The following is a 23059-nucleotide window of genomic DNA, read 5'->3' as shown; positions in this document are numbered from 1 at the left end:
CTCCTGCATGCACGGCCCCGGCTGCTCATGGGAATATCTTGTATATGTGTGTGTCTGGATATGCACGCGTGTAGATCTGTGCATGCGTGTATGAGCCTTTAGTAAAATAAAAACTGACAATGTGTGTAATAAAGTTTACATTTAAACACAGTTTTCCAGAAAGCCAAACCTTTGCTTTAAGAGTTTAAGACACGGTTTTGTGGGCATAGTTCAGCTGATGCCCACGGCTGGTGGTTCTCAGCATCCCGGACAAGGCATCAAAGCATTTTGGAACTCAGGTGATGTTCAGGAATTTGCTCTGAATTTTTCTGTTTGGGGTTTTGTAATGAATATGAGTCCAGTGTAGAAATTCCAGTCATGCAATCCTTGTGCGGATTCTTTGAAACATGTGCTGTCGGGGACAGTCCTTCACCAGCCATGCCGTTAAGAGTTTCTAGTTACACACACACGTGCATACATGCACACACATGCATACACACACACACACACACACGAGGGGATGGAGTGGGGCAGACCCCAGGTGTTGTTCACCCTAACAGCTGAGGGCTCACCCTCCCCAACTCTCCCATCCACTGTCCTCCCTCTGCCCCTGAAACTCCCAGCACTGGCTAAGCTGAGATTTATGCATTTTGTTTAGAGAAGGAAGGTTATACCTTCCAGTTCCAGTATTAGCAGCACCTTTAACTAAAACAGAACGAACCACCTGCGTGTGCTCTCTGTTACGTGTCTCCATGTCCGGTGGCAGTTGGTCGCCTCTCGCTAACTGGTTTGGGGACAGCATTGAGCTCAGGGCTCAGAAGCTCCACAGAAAAGAATGTGACTTAAGAGGTTTCAGACAGTCACAGTAGACCCCTGACCTCATCTGTGCAGCCCACAAAGAATGTAGATTTAGGCCAAAACTTCCAAACACAGAGCTACATCATTCATAGTTTGTCTTCTCCCACTTCACCACTTTCTCAATAAGGCTCCAAAGTTTAACAAAAATGACCTTCTTCATCACCCTTCCTCCCCACCTCACTCCCGAAGAGACACCTGGAAAAGCCCAAAGAAGGCCAGCCTGCACTGCTTTGTAAAAAGGCAGAGGTACACTGTTGGGAGAAAGCTGCGGGGTAGGGGGTGCATTTCCTTCGGCTCTCCAAACACCAACTCTGCGAGCTTCACCTTCCTGGAAGGTTCTTGGCTTTTCCCAGCAAATGGAGGCAGTGTTGCCCTGTTCCTGCACTGGGATGGGGGGTGGGAAGAGGGCAGGGAGCAAGGATCTAACACCAGCTGCTTCAGAGCCTGAGGCTGCTGCAGAGCATGGAAGCTGGACTGCACGCAATGCACTGTCAAGCTATCTATGGTGTCCGGTCCAGCAGGACGCCCCCACCCCCGTCAAACCCAAGTCTGTGTGACAGAGCTGGTGCCCACACTCATCGCCTCCACCCACCTCTTTTCACGGGAGGGTGCCACAGTCTCTGTGCACTTTAGCCATCTCCTTAGAGCTTTTCCATTCCTTCACCGGGGCCTGGAGCACCCACGACCCACTTGGCTTCCACGCCCCGATGCCTAGTTTCCTCGGGCTGCCCTAACCAATGGCCACATAACTGGTGGCTTAAAACAACAGAAATTTATTCTCTCTCCATTCTGGACACCACAAGTCCCAAATCCAGTTGCCAGCAGGGCCCTGCTCCCTCTGAAGGTCAAGGAGAGCACCCGTCCCGGCCTCCGCCTGCTTCCGGTGACTCATGGCATTCCTTGGCTTGTGGCTGCGGCACTCCGGTCTCTGCCTCTCTTCACGTGGCCTTCCCCTCCGTGTGCGCCTTTTCCTCTTCGTATAACAACACTTATTGCTGCATTTAGGACCCACCTGGCTCGTCCAGGAGGATGTCATCTCAAGCTCCTCAGTTATCTTCAAAGACTCTTTTTCCAAATAAGGTCACACTTGGAGGTTCCAGGTGGGACCCAGCATGCAGCCCTCTCCACCCAGGTACCACCCTGTGGCTTTTCTGGTCCCCTTCAGCGTGGCACTTGCCCACCTCTGGTTTTCTGTCTCAGGTGCTGCCTCCTGTGAGGCAGAGGTGAGGGTGGGCGCTCAGGCTCTCTTCCAGCTCCCTGGTGCATGCGTCAGCGGATTGAAGCCCTCCATGTCCGGAGTTTGCACCTTCACTCGGCAGCCCAGGACTTTTCCACGATGTGTTCCTCTTCTTCCTCTTCTACTTCCCCCTCCACTTTCCTCTGGTTTTGTTTTCCCTCCAGCCACCAGCTTTCTGAGTCAGGGGTGACACCCTCATGGCAGCACCTGTGAGCGCCAGGAGAGTGAGTGCCAGTGTCCTGCTGTGATGCCATCCTCTTTAGTCCTTACAACACACCTAGGGGGTAGAAATCTCTTACCCCATTTTATAGGCAAAGGAACAAGCCACCAAGACGTTAAGGTAGTTTCCCTAAAGTGCAAAGCACAAAGTGGTGGAACCATGACTCAAATCCAAGCCCAGCTGCACAACTGCTTGCCCTGTGCCCCTCAAAATGCACCACTGTGAGCATAACACTCAAGAGAAGTCAGAAAGGAAAAAGCTAACAAACCGGTCTACATACATTTAAAATGTCTGAGTGGCAAAAACAAACAAACAAAAAATAAATAAACAATAAAATAGTTGCCAGTCACGTAACAAACTAGAATATAAATGACAAAGAGCAGTGTCCTTAATATGTAAAACGCTTTTACAAATAATTAAGGAAAATTCCCAACAGTTTTGTATAAAATTGGACAAAGGACAAGAACAAGTGGCTCACAGAAAACACAAATAGCATCTCAGCCTCAACCCCGCTCACGATAAGAGAAACACAAACTAAAATTGCAGCAAAATACAGCATTCTCTCACTTATCGCAGGTATTACGTTCTAGAGCCCCCTCCCCCGTGAAGTAGGAAACTTACATTTATTCTACACTCTGAAACCTACGTAACTTTAACACCATACGTATACAGTACCGCAAAATCCCGTGATATAGCGAAAAATCCGCGATAAATAATCAAATATAATATATTTTTTTTAATTCCCTGATGCAGTGTGGCTGCGATAAGTGAACTGCGATATAGAGAGGGACTACTGTACCTTTTTTCCCCCCGTTCTCAGACTGGCTGAGATGAAAATGTTTTATACAGTATTGTGCTGGCAAAATGCGAGGAGACAGACACTCATACACCACTGGTGGCGGTGCCCTTGTTGGAGGCTATTTGGCAAGTTCGGTGCTTTAGGATATATTGCAATTCCTCTTCCATCACATCACTGGTCAAGAACCCTTTTCCCCACACATTCCTATTCCACCTGACTATTTAGATGCAGAGACCTTCTGTGCTGCAGCTATTCTGCTGTCAGGAATTCCTCCTATACATACGATCGCATGTGTGCACATACAGACATGTGGACAAGCAAACTCACGGCAGCATTGTTTGTAATCACAAAGGGCTTCAAAGTGCCTAAATGAAGAGGACTCTAGTGAAATAAATTACGGTACATTGAAATTAACATTGAAATTAATTTTTTACATGGAAATATCATGCAGCTGTGAAAAATAATGGGTGGCACTATATGTAATGATCTCCAAGACATAATATATGCTAAAAGCGAAAATGTGTAACTGCGTAAGGGTCACAGTTCCATTGGTAGAAAAAGAGAGAAATAAATGTGTGCTTATCTTTGTACACACCACCTCTGGAAGGTCATGAAAGAACTCTGTCCTTCTGGGGAGGGTGACTGGGTGAAGAAAATGTCTTTTGATATTTTTACCATGTGCATTTATTACCTATTCCAATTAATCATTTAAAACTGGATGTCTAGGCCTTAGATAAAACCCCCCTGGGGAGGGCCGATTCTCTCCCGCAGCCCAGCACTAAGCAGAGTCTGACACACAGCAAGGGCTCACAAATAGTTGCTGAACAAATGATTGCCTCTCATAGAAGTGTGGTTCTGTTTTCTCTTCAAGTCTCACAGCTGATTTCTATTTACCGATTGCCCTAAAGACTTTCAGAAGGGCCCTTGGGGGGTGGCCCTCCCTGAGCCAGGAACAGCAGGAGCATACCGCACAGGTACGAAGGCAGACAGCTGTGCATCCTCCTTGGCATCCTTGTGGGAACCCACGAGGCCAGACAGGTTGAGGCCGATGTGGTAATGCACCTGAACAAGCAAGGCCAGAAGCAGCTGGGGATAGATGCGCCTCACATGGTCCAGGCAGCTGTCGACGGACAGGAGCTCACACAGGCCGCTGGCTGCCTGGGGGCAGAGAAGAGGCGTGTGGGAAGTCCTGGCCCACTGTCTCAGCATTGCTGGCAGGGGGTGGACTGCTTCTCTAGGAGGTCAGACCTGGATCTTTGCTCTACTCTGGCGTGGCCTGGGAAAGCCCAGATCTTCCCGAATCCCGACTCCCACTCCTGGCTTTGTGGGTGAGCCCTGCACTGGAGCAATAACAAAAGCCTGCCTCTTTGATGTTGACACACCCCTGGAAGATCATGGTGGTGGTCTTGATCCCACTGTGCCAGTGAGGAGACAAGAGCAGAGGGGTGATGGGACTTGCCCAAGGGTCACCTAGCCCCTGGGGTGCAGGGCTGAGTCTTGAACCGAGGGTTTCAGATAGGGCTGTGGCATGCCCTTCCTCTTCCTCTTCTGTACCACAGGAACAAAGACCGCAAAGGGGCACCAGCTGACCCTTTACTTTGGGCCATTAAGGTGGACTGCCCTCACTGCCTCCCCATGTGGCCAGCAGCTAAAAGAAACAAGCCGCAGCCTGGAGCAGGAGCCAGGAAGGACCTGTTCTGAACTCCATGACAACCTGCCTCACACACCCTCCCCGACACCAATCCTCCCAAGCCCTGGGAATTTGGCTTCATTGGCATTTGTCCCACCAGGTTCCCAAGGACCAAATTTGCACTCACCGCTGTCCCCCTCCAACTTCCCCACCTACATTCACTCTGGTCCTGGCCTGGGCCCACCCCTCACACTTGGCTCACTGAATCCTCCCTGACTTGCAGGACAATGTGGGGGCAGGGAGCAGGCAGTAATGGGTTGGGGTCACAAGACCTGATGGCTCTTTCTGGCTCCACCGCTCCCTACCTCCCTTTGAGCCTCAGATTCATCCTCCATAAGGTGAGGTCACTGGGCCTCGTCCAGCCAGCCCCACAGATGTGGTGAGAAGTGAATGAAGGAGAAGGGAGACTGCTTCCTAAAGAAATGATTGAAATTTGTGCCACCATGCAGCTGGCCCATTTAATTGTGAAGTGAAAGAGCCCATGACTTGTTCCCATGGAAATAAATGACATAATGTGGGCTGGAGGAGAACAATAAATGGCCCTTATTTGTAATTCACGGCTTAGGAAACCCTTTCACGCATCCACTATCTCACTCTTCTCAACAGGTAAGACAGAGAGGCAGGAGTTATGACTACTCATTTGACAGATCTTACTATGAAAGCTAAGGAGGGGGAAGTGACTGGCCAAGGTTACACAGAGAGGCAGTGGCAGAGCTAAGATGAGTCTCTTGGACTCAAAGCCTTTCCACTTGTCAGCAGCCCAAAACGAATACTTTATTCAAAGAAAGCAGTCTGCGGTGTAGAGAAAAGCCTCTGGTGATGTGCCATAAGGCTCTGCTCTTGGCTTAATCTTGCTCAAATGGTGTATCAATGCCACAAGGTAAAAATTTGCCCACGCCGTATCTATGCTCAAACTATGCTTGTTCAGCAAGACGCATGGATGAGTGACTGGAGAATACATGGGAGGAGTGAATTAAATGCCGAAATCAGGGAGGGCACGGGGCGCCTGATCCACAGAGCTCGATGCTGGCAGAGAGATCCGATGGGGAAGCACGGGATCTGGGTTTGAGTCCTGCCACCACCACTCAATGGCTGTGTGACCTTGGGCAAGACACAGACTGTTCCTAAACAGGAGGATCTCCCTCTGTAAAGGATAATACCACCCACTCCTCCATTCCCCATATCTTTGCTTATTTGCTTCCCTCCCTCTGAATGTTTTACTCTCTGCTGAGTCTCCAGAACTTACGTGTGCTCAATAAACAATTGTTAAATATATCAGTTGAAATTTCTTGAATATCTGCTCTGTGCCAGGTAAATGTTAGACGTTTACTATTCCAGGCCACTGACGTAACTGTAAGTAGCAGCACTGCTGCCATCGATGGATCACAGTCAAGAGCAGACAGACAGACACTTACCCAAGGCCACACAACTAGCTGCTTGCAGAGCAGCACCCTAGAAGCTGGGCGGGTTGAATCCAGCAGGAGGGGGGAGGAGAAAAGGGCAGGCAGACAGGTCTCACCGCTAGTGGCTTGCTGGAGGCCCCGCCCTTCTTGGTGACAGGCTCCTCCTTCAGGATGAGCAGGAGCAGGTCCAGGACCTTTACGACGTCACGGCTGTGCTTGTACAGTATCAGCTGCCTCCACATCTCTGCTCCATTGCTGGGAGGTTGGGGGTAAGATAGTTATGGGGACCAGGCCCGCGGGGGCAACCCAGCTTCCCACTGTTACCCATGGGCATGCTAGCAAATTCATGGAATGGCCCAGAAAACACTCCCTGTGAGGCAGGGGGCTAACAGCGATACAAAACCCTATTTCCTAGCTATTATGCCAGGTGCTTTACAGACAATTTATTACTTCAGCAAATATCGAGCATCTGCTATCGTCCAGGCACTAAGCATATCTCTGGGGATACAGATACGAACAGACATTTAAGACATTCAGGGTCACTGAATTCTCACAATGACCCTCAAGGTGGGTTGTTATTCCCATTTTAGACATGGAGAGTTGAGGCTCAGAGACGTGGAGTCACCAGTCTAAGACAACACAGCTCATGAGTTGTATCATCAAGAAGTGACCGGGTCTGGTGTCCCAAAGCCTGTGCTCCTTCCCCCAGGCCAAGGAGCCCTTTGGGGCCTGGACCCTGCATCTGTCACATGATATCAAGAAGCCCACGCCCCCGTCCCTTAGGAGGCAGTACCCCAGGCAGGGGAAGGCGCCTGCGCCAGGCGGCACCGGCCTGCGGGCATTCTGATGGGCCGGTGAGCTACAGGGTTAACCCAGCCCTTTCTACCTTCTGCAGGAACATGTGAGCCTCCCATTAACTTTCCAGCTCTGTTCCCCTGGAAACCTGATAAAGATAGTATGTCAACTATGTTGCTAGGTAACATTGTTTATGGGAAAAGTGACCCAACTGGTAAATTGCATCTGAGCTGGGAGGAACTATAAATTAACTATAAGAACCGATGGGGACATTGTAGCATTGAGCTTCCTGGGGTGACTGGGCTTGTCCCTGCGGGGACCCTGGAAGCCAAGTCTATAGAGTTGTTAGAAGAAATGCTAGTTCCCGTGTGGCCTGAGCCACTTAAGCTAAGGCAGCTCCCGCACCTTCCGCCTGAGACCCACGAGACCAACTCTTGGAACCAGGGCCAAGGCTGGGGTAAGGGAAGTGAAGCATCCAGGGCACAAAACGTAAGGAGTCCCTCACTCTCAGGCTCACACAAGTGCAGGCAGGCAGGTCACCTGAGAGCAAGGGCCTCCTTGAATTTTGTTCCTGCTCCGTCTGGCCAGCTTCATGGGCTGCTGCAAGGTCTCCTGCAAAGAGGAGCCCCTGATGCCATCCTGTCCTTTATCCTGAGTGACTCTGATTTCAAGTGTGGCCTCCGCAGCCTTGTGAGTATGCATGTCTAGTGGCTCCAAGAAGCAAAGCCTCTGGTGGGCAGTGCAGTCACAAGGTTTAAATTCTTGCAGGTGGGAGGACAGATATGTGTCACCCCAGGTCACTGGTTCAATTCCCAGTCAGGGCACATGCCTGGGTTGCAGGCCAGGTCCCCAGTTGGGGGTGCACAAGAGGCACCCACATATTGATGTTTCTCTCCCTCTCTTTCTCCTTCCCTTCCCCTGCCTCTAAAAACAAGGAAATAAAGTCTTTAAGAAAGAAAAAAGAAAGCTCTATTTGACAAGTGCCTATAATGTTTGGTACTGAGCTGGTCTTTTTACATATATGATCTCATTTAATTTTTCAGAAAGCTTGCGAGTTATATGCTATTTTACCCTTTTCTACAGATGAATAAATCTAGACCTGGACAAGGAAAGTACTTGTCTGAGGTCATACAGCTAGGGAGGGCCAGAGCCAGGTCTTGTACCCAGGTCACTCTGCCTCCAGAGCCAGGGCAGTTTAAACAACATGCCAAGGTCCCTTGGTTTGAGGCAGTGTTGGGACTGTGGGAAAAAGAAGGACACAAGTAATCAATGATACGGTGCGCTTGTAGGTGCAGTGCCTTCTGGGCACCTGTGTCAGCCCATGCTGCAACGCTAGCTCCCTGGAAGAACATCCCAGGAATGTTCTCCACTTACAGGTTTGAACCACTGTGCTTCTAAGATACAATCTGTTCTTTGTTCATTCATTCCATAAATATTCACTGAGCACCCACCACGTGCCTGGCCCATGGCTAGCCCTTGGGGGTTCATCGGTGAACAAGACACAGCCTTGCCCTGTCCTCAAGTGAGATTATAGTCTAGTGGAGAAGACAGACCAGGAACTAAGAGATTAGGGCTATCATGCCTGAGTATACATGGTTCCACGGGAATGTGAAAATGAGAGTCACAGATTACATTTGGAAGGATGAGGAAAAGCTTAGATAGAAGGATTGCTTCAATCAAAATAGGTTTGTTTATAGCCTTTGTCTCTGGTCCTGTGGGGACTAATTCTTTGTACCTCTACATACCCCATCAGACTCTGTGCTGGTCTCCACCATCTCCCACCCACCAGTGCCTTGCTACTGCCTTAGTCACGTGCCTAGCTGAATGCCTGCTCAGAAGCTTTGCTTCAGAGGTGCTCTAGACTTACGTTTTCGGACGTCCAGGATGGTATAAAGGATGGCGATGCCCTCCAGAGCCTCCCGGCCAATATGCTCATCGGGATCCCCGATGCGAACGGTGAGTCTTCCCAGCAGAAGCCCCAGGCCCGTGAATCCGAAACATACCTATTTGTGTTATAATAATCTTAGGGACTGAGTCTTATAGGTTCAATAATGCTATACAGCAAATGGTAAAAAGAGATGGAATGTCTGTCCCTGATAGCGGAGCCCTCTGAGGATGGTAAGGGCCACCTGGGAATCTCTGGACAGCTTGGACAGGTGCACAGGCTCCCTCAGAACTGGGAATATTCCCCCCAGGACGCCCCCGCCCCATCTCCCAGAGGCCACTCACAGAGTAAGGCAGGGTGAGAAGTGTGTGCTTCAACACAGAAACATTGCTGCTCACAGCACGAGCTCGTTCATGGGCCTTTCCAGAGTTCATCCAGGGCCCCAGGGGCTGTGAGGACAAGGGTAAGACTCAGAGCTACAGGTTGGCTGCCAGCCCCTACTGCCTGGGTGGGCAGCCCAATCTTCACTGATCAGCTTCTGGGGAGAGCATAAAGACCACTCCCCACAGTTCTTCTCTTATTCTTAGAGCATAGGGAGTCATGGGGTCCAGAAGCTGAGAATAGGACTGAAACACTAGAGGGAGGATGGTCAATGAGGAGAGAGATGAAAAATGGAGAATCATGAGGCTCAAAGAAGAAGACAGGGGCAAGAATGAACAGAGCAAAGATACGGGGGCAGCTACCATGGGAGTATGGAAGGGAGGGAGAGAGTGAAGAGGCACGGGTCTGGGACAGGGAGGCAGAACACGCACAAGATCACATCCTGAAATCAAATCACTCCTTCTGGGTCCAGCACCCATCACCCCCTCCTCCTAAGCCAATCCTCCTTTCTTCTCCACCCTTCCCCTCCCCCCTGTCCCCTCACCTCCAAAATGCTCGTCAGCCCAGCAGCAATGGGGCACTCAACAAAGAGAGCATTGAGCAGTGTCTGCAGGGCTTCCAAGGTATGACAGTAAAGTGTCTGTAGACAGGAGAAGGACCAAGCTACTAGCAGGCCTCTGGAGCAGACCCTCACCCCAGGACACCCCTTGTGTGGACCCAGGAAGCTGCTCTTCGGTCCCACCCGAGACTAACTTAACGTATGATACTGGACACATTACTTCCCCTCCATGGGTTACAGTTTCCTTATCCACAAATTGGTCGTTATTATCCCTGCACTTTTTACCTTATAGTGAAGGAAGCAGACACCCAACATTCACTAAGAATCTACCATAGGCCAAGTAAGCAACAAATGAGAGGGTGAGTGGGAAAATGCTCCAGAACTCTAAGAGCTAGGTAAACTTTTATTATTGTCTCTAGGGAAGCGCTCTGGTTCTTTTTTTAATTGCTACTCCTAGACTTAAATAGGTTTTCCAAGTCGCCTCTTCAGGGCCGCCACCTCTCCCATGCCCGGGCTCCTCCCCTGTCAATCACACCACAGGCCTTGGTTTTAGGAAGGTGCAGGCATTACACATACACAAGGCTGAGCTATGGGTTGGAGCCACTCTGGAAAGGCCCTCTATCCTCTGCCTTCCCTTGTCCTGCCAGTTCCCCATGTCTGCCTCTCACATTGGTATTGCCCAGGCTTCCTGAGTCTGTTCATTCACACCAGGGTTGCACCACAACCACCAAGCAAACCTCACTCTCCAGCTACACCCCTTGGTCCTTCTCATCTGCAGCCCAGCACTGTGCAGCGCTGTCCTCTGCTGGCTGGACCTGTTACTACAAGGGGGCCTCTGCCTTCCTGGGCCCAAACAAGGATTGCCTGCCCTTCCTTTGGGTCTTATCTCAGGGCACCACCTCTGGGACCCAGAGCCCTCTTACCGCCGCATGCTGTGCCCCCACAGCTCTCAGCCTCACTTCTCAGCACTCTCGCCCGACCCTGGGCTGCAGCCACACCGCCTCAGTGTCATCCTTGCTGTCACCATGTTCTCTCCAGCCTCAGGCCTCTGCACAGGCTGTTCCCTCTGCCCGGCATGCTTTTCCTTCTGCCAGCCCCACTCCCTGCAGCTAACAAGCTCTTCTTTAACCTCTCAGCTCCAGCACCAAGAATCCTGAAACCCCGCCCACCTAGGCCAGGTCCCCTCCATTCCAGGCTCTTCATAGCAGCAGTACTTCTTGCTCGCAGCATGTACCAGTGTTGTAATTTTGCATTAACTGCATAATTCTCTGATAAGGTCTATCTCACCCCTGCCCTTGCCCCTCCTCTATCCCACCCCTGTGCTTCTTGTAGGCCCTCCGTTAATATTCAATGAATGAAAGGATGAATGAATGAATGAATGAGCTTTACTCTGAGCCGAAACACCACTCCCTTGACTTCCCCCACTGACCCTACACCCTACACTAAAGGTCACCTCTGACCGTTCCTCCTAGGACAACTGCAGAGGTTGAAAGGTTTTCATGTGTTTGAGCTCCTTGAGGTCCTGCTTCTCTGGGCCACAGCCAGTCTTTCTTCCTTGTGACCTAGCCCTCAACCAGCTTCCTGTCAATCCCGGCTACCTCCTCTGGCCATGCCAATGCCTGCCCACCTGCCTCTCACTGGGCAGGGCTCAGAAGTCAATAGAACCCTCCAGATGAGGGACTGATCCCTATTCCAAAAATCCGTTCACTCACCAAACATCCCTCTCATACCAAGAGAGGGTCAGCACATTGCCCCAGGCCCTGCAACTCGAGCAAGCACCCTTCCTTTCCCTGCTGGGAGTCCTACCATGTACCTCACTCTGAGGACCCTGGACCACCCTAGGACCCACCGGGGAGGGTGCTGCTTACCTGTACGGTGTCAGCCTTGGCCTCATCTTTCTCCTGCATGGCCTGCACAGAAGGCAGGGAGAACACACTCTTCACACACGTGTTCACCAGCTCTGACCTTTCCCAAAGATCCAGCACAGGATGGCTGTGACTGGTGAGGAGACAGAAAGCAAAGGCATAGAGTGAGGGAGGCTGGAGCTATGAATGCAGGGCTGGGGCGAGGGTATCTCGACGGGGTGCCAGGCGTGGGCCTGAGATTCAGATCCACAAAGGGTGAGGTGAGGTGGGGGGAGGAGGGAGGTGGGTGCGGAGGGCAGACAGCCCTGGGAGGGACTGGGCACGGGGAGAGGAGAAGGCCCAGGAGTGGGGTTAGGGCACAGCAGAGAGGCTCCAGAAGACAGAGTCAGAGCCCATGGCAAGAAGAAGAGGAGATGGGGGTCGGGGAGGGGCTGTGGACACCTTAGCTGCGTCAGGGTCTCCATGGCCTGCTGGCGGACGGGGCTGGAGAGGGAATCCAGTGGCTCCTCCTGGATCTGCCTCTGAGCAGGGCACACAGAAGGGCCGATAAGGGGAGCAGGCCGCTGCAGACCACCAGGGCTGCGGCTGCCCCTCCAGGAGCAGCTACAGCAGCCCCTCAGCCTGGGCAGAACTCCCCACCTCCACGCTCTGGCAGCCTCCAGTCGGAGGGAGCCAGCTCACTGCTCAGACCTGTCTGGAGCCTCAGTTCAAAGCCACCCAAACACCCCACGTTCTAACCAGCTGCGTCTCTGAAGCCCCATGGTGGGGAGGTTTATTTAAACCACAGACTAGCCCAAAGCAAAAACACCACAAAGGGCCCTCGAGAGAAATCCAGTTGAATTCCTTTTTAAATGTTCTTCTAATTACTTCTCACTTTTGATTTACTACCTACAGACAATAGGTGCTCAATTAATATTAGTTAAATGAAGGTATCAAGGGCAAGGATATTTTCCCTCTCTAAGGGACTCAAAGCCAAGTATGATTTTGGAAACTTCTCTGCTTATCCCCACCCAGCACATGCTGGTGGATAACTGAGAAATGACTGTATTTAGCAAAATGATAAGAAAATTCCCCACCAGAACTAACTTTTGGTATTAAGTAATAAAACTGCTCCCAGGTACACAATGCTCTACAGTAAACCATTGGATTGTGTTCTCCCCCGCCAAGCAGTGACACAGGCATTGTCACAGATGAGCAGAGTGAGGCTCAGAGAAGGGACATGACTTGCCTGGGCTCCCTCTAGACAGGCAGAGAGCAGTTAGAGGTGGAGCTGAGACTCAAGGCCAAGTGCCCTGCCTCCTCGTCTCTCCTCTCCCCGCCTACCCCCTGTCTCATCAGTGGGTAGACTCAGGACTTCCGCTCCTCCCACCCCAATGCCACAGACCAGATGTGGCTCTGGCACCATCATCTTCTTCACCATAGTCTTCTTCTCTCCTTCACCTTCCAGCACATGCTGGCTCTTCTGGAGGGTGATGACATTCTCAGCCTCGGGGGCAGCAGAGGGCAAAGCCACAGGGTGAGAGCCGCACTGAACCCAGCTTTCAGGGGCTGTCCCTACCCCTGCTGCATCAGCCACCCGCCGCCTGCAGGCATGTCAGCTTGCTCCTCCCCAGCTGCCAGCCACAGTGTTGCTCAAGAGAAATGAGAACCCACAAAGGGAACATCTGGGGAGTGGGTGAGCCTTGAGAAGGTGACCGCAGGGTTGTGTGGATAATCCTTGAAGTCCAGCGTTTGGAAGAGGACAGATATCAGGGGCTGCAGAATTCTCCCCCTTTGCCAGTCAACTAAGGGAGAAGCAGCGGCTGCGGGGACAGAAAGGGTCTCCCACACCTCAAGCTGAAATCTCACCATATGCAATACCTCCTATGGGCCTTCTGCTATCTACCCTTCTTGAGGACACGTCCTAATCAGATTAAGGCACTCTGCTACCTGAGAGAGGCAACACATTTACTAATGTCCAATTCATCTACTCATTCTCCTTATCTTAGGGCAGAAGAAGGAGAAAAAAAACATGAAATAAATAAAATAATGAATAAAATGACTTCATATAGTAAAGAAAGCAAAACAAGGTAATCAGATGAACAGTGTGGTGGGTTCAAGATCCCACAAGTTCTTTCTTACTCTGCCTATCAAGACGGCTCTGGGCTCATCCCACCACTCGTTTGGACCAACAGAAGGCCATGCAAGTGCTGCTGTGCAGTTGCTGGCCTAACCCTTAAAGGAACTGGCAGCCCTTCCCCTCTGGAACCCAGCTGCCATGGAATGGCAACGTCAGGTACACAGAGACTTGGGAAGATGGGGTCATCTTGGATGTTCCAGGCCCCCTCCCCCAGTGATCTCTGTCTACACCACACAGAGCAGAAGAACCACCCGCTGAGCCCAGTCACACTTTAGAATCATGAGAAATTGGGCCCTTTCCATCCTTACTTCCCTGGCTGTCAGAGTGAACTTTTAAACCACTAAGTGTTGAGGCAGTTTGTTAAACAGCGATTAATGACTTTGGCTACTAAAGTGATGGGAGAGGGATGGCTCACTTAGAACAAACTGTCCAGGAAGGCCTCTCAGGGGAGATAATATTTAGACTGAGTCCTGAATGACAAGAAAGTGGTAGTCATGTGAAAAACAAGAAGGAGGGTCTGTCTGTCTCTCCAAAGTAGAATGTCATTTCACTAGTGTATCTCTAGTGCCTGAAACAGTGCCTGGCACATAGCAAGGGCTCACCTAAATTTGCCGAGTGATTGCAGTAACAAAGTCTTTCTGTGCAGGGACCGTGCTCAGTGCTGTGTATACATTATGTAACACAGACCTCACTTCAGTTTTATTTAGGCCTATCTTATAGGAAGAACCTTCCTGACAGAATAACAAGTGCAAAGGCCCTGAGGTAAGAATGAGTTTGGTATGGAACAGAAGAAGGCTAGTGCGGCAAGAGCAAGGTGGACAACTGGAAGAATGCCGTGGGGTAAAGACAGATGCTTCCCAAATGCAACACCTCTTCATAGTTCTGTCAGCTTCTCCCCACCCCCACCCACATGCTGCATTGAGCTGGCCTCTGAATCAGCCTGAGGGCAGGGCAGGGCCTCCCCCCTGTAAGTCCTGACCTGGGTGGATCCCCTACCTCCAGACTCTGTCCATCAGCCAGCCTTGCCCACATTCTGTGTGTCATATTCGTATCCACCAGCCTGTCCCGTCTGCCCCAACTGGCCCTCAACAAGTCCTGCAGACACTGGCTTTCTCTGGCCTCCCGAGGCCTGGTGCGTGGCCAAGACCTGGGTCAGGCCTATGTCCTGAAACAGGCCATTTCCAGCCTTTCTGTCTCCAGTACAGATCCTCTCACAATTCATTCAGTTGTTTAGAAAACTTACTGAGCACCTCTGATATGCCAGGCACCACAGTAGATGCTGGGAATACAGCTGTGAATAAGACAGATGAAAATGCCCAGTGCATAGGAGATACATATAGCGAGAGAGACCGATAAAAGATGGAAAGCACCTTGTGCATCGGATGGTGATGAACACCATGGAGAAAAGAGGAGCTGGGCAGAGAAACAGGGATGGCTGGGGCTGGGGAGTGGGGGCTGGGGGGCATCCCAGTAAGTCAGCTGTTTGTTGGGCAGGATGCATACCAGAGTCATTTTGTAGCCATCCTCTCCCTTCCCTGGCACGTTCACCAGGCATGAGGCCACGTCATCAAAGGCTTCTGCATGTCGTTGTTTCGATGAGGGAAGAAAGGAGTAGAAAGATATAATATACCTAGGGGCCCACAGTCCCTTCTCTCCTCCCCAACTGGGCTTCTCTAATCCTTACTCTCCTGGCAGCCAGACTGGGCTTCCCCTACCCTTACCCTTCAATGGCACCCCAGTTAACTGAGCATAAAGTCAGCATCCTTGTCAGCGCCTTCAAGGCCCTGCCAGGTCAGCCTCCCTGACCCCACCCCCAGCCTTACTGTCGCTGCTCTCCCTCACTCACCATGCTCTGGCCACACTGGCCAGACAAGCTTCCAGGCTCAGGGCCTTTGCACAAGGCAGTTTCCTCTACCTGGACCAATTCACTGCCACGTCCCCTTGCCCAGGTCCCACACCTGTCCTTCAGGTCTAAGCTTGCCTGCCTCTCCTCAAAGAGGCCTCCCCTGACCTTTGGGTTAATGGGGGTCCCACTGTGATCCTCTTGTGCATCAGCTTACTCTCTTTTTTCAACCATTATCACAATTTATAATGAAACTCTCATTTGTTATAGTAGTAGATAGTTGCTATTTTGTCAGCCCCAGGTTTGCTCATCTTTCCTTTGGTAAAAGAATTCCTGCCTTCCCTGTGGGTTACCCATTCCATATAGTTAGATGAAGCTGAACCCTTGAAGCCCCACCTATCCCCCTCTTCAAATAGGCGCGGGCCTGCAACCCAAGCTTGGCCAATTAAAAGAGTCCTGTGCCCACTGCCACAGTAACTGGTCCAGGGATGGGCTCTTGGGTGAGCAGGGCAATAGAGCTCTTTATTTAAGAAAGTGTGTCTTCTCCTTCTGAGGACCTATGAGAGCCTAGAACTTCAGGGCCCTCTTGGCCACCAGAGGCTGCTGGAGCATTAAGCCAAGAGAAAGAAGCAGAGACATCCCAATAGTAGTAAATACAGCCAGCACCAAGAGCTTGGCTTCTAAGTACCATTCTCCACTAAAAGGAACAAAGCTCCTTGGGCTGATTCTAGGACTTGGGCAGGAAAAATAGAAGATGAGCTAGAAGACAAGGAAGAGACATCTTGAAACGGAGAACAAGAGAACTCAAGCAACAATGAGGCTATGTCAAAGGGCACAAAAGCTTGCTTGAAGAGGAGTCCACTGGTCAAACTGGGGAAAGTTTCGGTATCACAATAAATAATGGCAGCAACACATGATACAGTCCATTGAATAAACTAGGAAGCCACAACTCCATACTAACATAAACAAGTAAATGAATAAGTAGAAAGTTTGATGAGGAATGGGGTATTTACATAGTTTCAGATAACCTCCTCACACAATATTTATTACGAAGGGGTAAATAGTGACTTCACAGTGGTGAACTTGGCAGCAACCATCTCACTCACGTGACCGAAGTGAGCATCATCAGTAACGGAACAAGCCAAAATCACACACCACCAGGTGGGACGCCATGAGAAAAGGCTAGCTCCCCTTCCATGCTCTTCCTGCCAAAGGCGCATGACACGGAGGTGATCATGGGGAAGCATCAGACAAACCCAAACCTGGGTACAACTTACAAAACAGCTGGCCTGTAATCTTCAAATGTATCAAGAACATGAAAGTCCAGAGATCCAATGTGGCTTCAGCTACCCTTGACTCCTCAGAGGCCCCCTGCAGCCATAGCCAGCAAGGGCTTGCAGGACCTGAAGCACAAGTGGAAGGGGTAGCCCAGGCTGCAGCCATGGGCGGGGTGGCCAAGTACACCCAGAAAACCATCCACAAGACTGCTAGCCAAGCCTCTGACACTTTCTCAGGGTTGAAAGGAAAAAAATAGTCTTCCTGAGGTGACAAAGGGGAGCCATGGGTGACTCCCCTCTAGGCCCTGAGCTCTGGTCAGCTGCTGCCCCCTTGGCCTGACAGCTCATTGAAGCACATGTTCAGAAAGAAAAAAAGAACATGAAAGTCAAGGAAAGGCTGAGGTGAGGACTGAGGAAACAAAACAAACTAGACAAAAAAGTGCAGTGAGTTATTCTGCACTGGATCTTTTTCTTCCAGAAAAAATTACCGGGACAATCAGTGACATTTGAATGGGCTCTGCGAATTAGATGGTAACAGTGTATTAACATTGATTTCATGATTTTGATGGTTAACCTTTGTTCTTTTTTGTAAGAAATAAAAAACAAAATTCAGGGATGTGGAACATCACTTGGCCATTTAATCAAATTATTCACAGACAAAAAATTTTATACTGTGCTTTCAATTCTTCTTCAAGTTTTCATTGTTTTAACATGTTTTAAAGGAATGAAAGAGAACTAGAGGCAATCTTTTTCAGACAAAAAATGATAAAAGTTTACCATCAGCAGAATTCACTAAAGGAAATTCTAAAGTATGCTCTTCAAGCCATAGGAAATCAATGTCAGATGGAAGGTCTGAGATGCAATAAGCAATGAAATAAAAGAAAGATTAATATTTGGGTAACTATAAGAACATTAACTACATAAAATAATAATGATGTTATAGGATTAAGAAAATAATGAATATGCATTACCAGGACAGCATATAAATTAGGGGGAAGGAATTAAGTGGGGTTACTGTTTTTCGATCACAAAGGACCACGTATTTATATGAAAAGTCCAAAACAGGTAAATTTATACAGAGAGTAGATTAGTGGTTGCCTAGAACTGGGGGACAGTGGGTTTGGGATGATATCTAAGAGGTTTGGGGGTTTCTTGGGGGGTGGGGGGTGTTGATGAAAATGTTCTACAGTTGATTGTGGTGATAGTTGCACAATTCTGTGTGTATTTTAGTACCATTAAATTATACACTTAAAGTGGGGAAATTTTATGATATCTAAATTATAACTCAATAAAGTTGTATTTTTAAAAGTTCAACATACAGAAACAAAATTTCTCTATACCATCAAGCATCATCAGTACAAAAGAGGAATTGTATTAAAAAATAAGATATGATTCATGCAAGCAATAAAAACTATAAAGTACATAGGAATTAACCTATCGAAAAATACAATAGATCTTGAGGGAGAATTTTTCAGTTCTAGTAAAAGCTATATCCTATATAAAGGAAAACTTCAATAGATGGATAAATTAATAGCATTCCAATACAAATGCCAGCAAGATTTTTCTGAAGACCTAGACAAACATATTCTAAAATATATATGGACCCTTCCCGGTGTGACTCAGTGGATAGAGCATCGGCCTGCAAACCAAAAGGTCGCCAGTTTGATTCCAGTCAGAGTACATGCCTGGGTTGCACACCAGGTTCCCGTTTGGGGGCATGAGAGAGGTAACCACACATTTATATTTCTCTCCCTCTCTTTCTCCCTCCCTTCCTTTCTCTCTAAAAGTAAATAAATAAAATCTTTTAAAAAGTAAAATAAAATGTATATGGAAGAATGAGGGCTTGCTAATAGACGTCAGAGCATGGTTTGGATGCTGTTACCCTCAGAATAATTTTGAGACATTTTAAAGAGATTCTTACCCTACCAGATACGAATACATATTTGCAAAGCCATGGTAATTTTTTAATTGCAATATAGTATTGGTCCACGAACAAACATAAATATTTAGAGATCTAAATAATTGAGAGATCCTTACAACATCAAAAACAGGAGATTCATTTCCAAAACACCTGTATATCAGAAGTGAGTGAAGGTTCCAGATAGGACCCCAAGGCCTTGCTCAGGTGGGGAACCTCAAACGCTCTATAATAGAGGTGAGCTGAGCCTAGAGCCTGCCTCCTCCATTGATCTGGAAAGCCAGGTCTGAAATTTATCAAAAAAGAAAGAGGCATACATTTTGAAAGGAAGGTATAGTTAGTTGACTTGTAATCTGGACATAATAAAGGTATTATCATATGGATGATGTTAGAGTTAAGGAGACTGAAGTTCAGAGAGATTAAGTAGCTTGTCCCAAATCCCTCAACAAGCAGAGGCTGAGCACTGAATCTCTTGTGCATAATGAATATATTGCATGTTATCCACTGATTGATGTTCCCTTTCTTCCCCTCTCCTCTCCCCTCCATGCCCCACAAGTCTAAATACAAGTTTCTTCCAGGACAGTGCCCTCTCTAGGGCTGTCACCCCTGCCACACTCACGTTCAGGGACACTTTGGAAGGCTCTGGTGTCCTTGTCTGTGGTGTTGTGGGTGGGGAACAACAGTGGGAACTGGCCCACCTCAGCACCGGCCATCTTGCTCAAGCTCTGCTGATCTCCCTCCAGGGGCACAGTGTGGATGGTGTTGTCCTCAGAATAATCGTGCTGGCTGCTCAGTGTCAGCGTGGACATGTCCCTGAAGATGAGGCTGGAGCCCAGATTCAGAGTCTCGCTGGAGCCCAGACTCAGAGTCTCCTTGGAGCCTAGTATCAAGGTCATGTATGAGGGTGGAGAAAAGGCGGAATTGGGTCCATAGGTGCTGGAGTGCAGGCTAATATCATCATTGGAGCCAGGACTCAGGGCCAAGCATGAGGCCTGAGTGACGGTCATGTTCAAATCAGACTTCACATTGCTATTTGAAGCCACATTGATGGTTCCCTTGGAACTCGCGTTCCAGGCTGTACCAAAGGCTCCTTTCAAAACAGACCCTGAGGTGTTATGTGAAACCAAAGTGATGGTCTCGTTGGTGTTTGGGATTGGGGCCCCACAGGAACCTGGAGCCACATTCAGGTCCAGCTTGGAGGTAGCTCTTGAGCCCACACTGAGCAGGTCATTGGAGCTGGTATCCAGAGAACAGTTTGAGGCTTGAGTAAGGCGGCCTTTTGAGCTTGGCCTGGAGATACATGAGCCCAGAGCTAGGGCTTCTCTTGAATAGGACCTTATACGTGGATCTGATTCAGGCCTGGAAAGATTGGAGTTACTCTGACCCAAATCAAAAATTGTGCTTGAGTGGCAGTTGAAGGCCTCCTCAGAATTCAGCCCCGAGGAGTTGTTCCAGCTCAGACACTGGGCCTCAGTAGAGCCAGGGCTCAGAACAAGGTTTGAGGCTGAACACGGGGGCCCCTGTGAGCTGGGCCTTGAGATGTGATTCCTATCCAGGCCCAGAGCTTCACCAGAGTGGGAAGTGGTGATCTGGAGGGAGGCTGGAGCCATGGCCTCACTGTCAACAGGCCTGGGGCTGTTATCAGACACCAGGCCAGGGGCTGGCTCAGAGACAGGACTCGGAATTAGATTAAGGTCTGGAAGAAGAGCCAAGCCAGGATTCCCGGGTGGATTCAAGATAGGAACAAGGTCTGTATCTGGGTTTGGCCCAGAGATGGTACCAGAGCCTAAACTAGGGCTCCGGTGGAGTTGAGACTCGGTGTCATCTTTGGTTCTTCATCGAGGGCCACACTGGCCCTTGGACTCAGAGCCATGTCTGGTCTAGACGTTCCTCAATGCCACTGCCCCTTTCTCTCAAATAGCTGACCGTTACACTCTCTGCAGTGTTCCTAAGAGAGAGAAAAGGCAATGCCTCACTTGTTAAAATTTCTCCATGGATCCCCACTATCTTTCAAATGAGGCCCTGTGTGACTTACAGGGACCTCCATGACCACGCCCAGCCCACTTTTCCAGCCCCACCCTACACAACAAAATATTCATCACCCTTTATTCCAATGACTCCATTAGTAGGCCAGCCCCTGCTGGGCAGAGCTCCACCCTGGCAAGAACTGCATATCTTAGTCCTTGGGGCATCCACAGCACCTAGCACTGTGCCAAGTGCATGGTAGGAAGTCCATAAATGAGGAACCTCTCCCACCTTAAGTAGAAAAAGGGAAGGAGGAGCTTCCTTGTGAGTCACCCCACTTCCAACCAACCCGTAACTTGCTAGAACTGTGGCCTAGACTCCCAAAGCAGACTTAGCAGAGCTGCCCACCATCCCTAACGGTTTGCCTATTCTGGGTGGGGCTGGCTACATAGAGGACAAGCTGGGGCAATCATCAAAAACACAGCCCGCCTCAACCCAGCAATCTGACTGCTGGCTGACCTCCCTAATCCCCCCACCCTATCCCGCCCAACATCTAGACCACAGCTCGCCTGCATGCATGGTACTCCCTTCCCGACTCCATTCCACCATCCCCCAGTTCCTTTGAGCTTTTTCAAAGAGCCAGGCTCCTAGGTTAGGTCTGGGCCTTCCACATTTGGGCACCCCTTTCTCCAGCCTTCTGTCCTGGCTAACACCTACAGCTCCACCACTTCAGATTTCAGCTCAAATATTAAAAGCCTTCAGGTCCCCCACATAAGTGAGGTCCACTTGTAAGTTCCCAAGGCATCTGGTCCACTTCCCTTTTCTTGGCACGTAATATCTTGTTTCTCCACTAGACAATAAGATCCACGAGAGTCTAGCACAGCACCTGGCACACGTCAAATGTTCCATAAGTAAGCTTGTTGTTTCATCTTTTTATCTCGTCTCCATTTCCTCACCCATTCTTTCACTAGCTGATTTCATCACTGTTTCATTTACTATTCGCTCATGCACTCATTTACTAAATCACTTACTCCACAAACTTTGCTGTGCATCTTTACAACTTGGCTTTGGAAAGGCCGTAGATTTGGAGTCACGTTATCCCAGGTTCAAGTCCCAGCTCATCCTCTCACTAGTGTTTGTGAATTTGGGTAAGAGACTTTCCCCCTCTGACCCTCATCCTCCTCATTGCTAATACGGAAGACAAAGCCTGCTCCCCAGGGTTGTTGCACACAAATAGCCCTCCTACTGCTTTCTATAAATCATTGCCATTTGCTCTATTTCTCTCTGCCAGGCACTGTGGGCAGAGGGGAGTAAGGCCCATTGTGCATTGGGAAAAGTAAGGCAGAGCACAATGGGAGCTGCTTTCATTCCAAGCAAGCAGCTTCACGTCCTGCCTCAGAAGTAGGAAAGGTTCACTCGCCATTGGCACCAGAAGCAATTTTACCTTGAAGCTAATGAAATCGAAAATTCCAGGGCTCCTTGCTGATAAGTCCCTTTACAAAGGAACTATACTTAATGTTGCATCCACAAGGTTTTGCTCGAAGCAAAGATAAAGCTTTTACTAATTGTAAAAATTTACATGCCTGGGGTGTGACTACCCAGTGACCTGCCCAGTTAGGGGTGTATGATCAAATCTCCCCGTGAGGTTACTTTCCATAGAACCCCTTTTCTCATCCACCATAGTGAATTTTCTCCTGTCCACCTCGTATCTGCCCTGCACCTCTCATTCCCTCCTGCTGCTTCAGGGGACTGTGTTGTCCCAGTTCTTTCTCTACTTGCTTCTTCCCTGTGGCCTGTGAACCTGGCTAAGTTTTCTCTCAGCAAAAATCCTTCCTTCAAGTCCATTGCTTCTCCCAGCAGCCCCTCACTCAGCCCCTCACTCGCTGCAGTGACCAGCCTCTCCCCAGAACCCTTTTGGACTCCTCCCTCTCCTCACCTGGTCTCATGCATCGAATGAACCACCAAGTCCTGTTACCAGACTCAAGGGGTCCATTTGCCTGCACACATCAAAGCCCAATAAGACACTAACGGGAGTTTGCAGCCAAGAAAGTAAGGATTTATTAAGGCGATGGTGCCATGCCCGGAGTCACAGGTAGCTAATGCTCAAAGACCTGACTCCCCAATAGCTTCCAGGGGGATGAATTATATGGGGAAAACATCATTAATCGTGGTTACTAAAGGAGTTAGGGTCGTGGTCTCTACTGATTGATTAGTGCTAGAGTAGGGGGGTAATTGATCATTGCATCTGGTCCAGATGTCGGCCATG

General features: G+C 49.4%; 1 pseudogene; it reads right to left on the bottom strand.

The window, feature by feature from the left end:
* The window catches only part of LOC150016102 (maestro heat-like repeat-containing protein family member 7), a 35439-nt pseudogene extending 14738 nt beyond the window's left edge, over positions 1 to 20701 (bottom strand).
* Between the last annotated feature and the right edge of the window lie 2358 nt (positions 20702 to 23059).

The sequence above is a fragment of the Furipterus horrens genome, unplaced genomic scaffold, assembly GCF_987537825.1.
Source record: "Furipterus horrens unplaced genomic scaffold, mFurHor1.1.pri manual_scaffold_3, whole genome shotgun sequence".
Classification (NCBI taxonomy): Eukaryota; Metazoa; Chordata; class Mammalia; order Chiroptera; family Furipteridae; genus Furipterus; species Furipterus horrens.
Note: the sequence above shows the minus strand (reverse complement) of the source record. Positions and strands in the feature narration are given on the sequence as shown.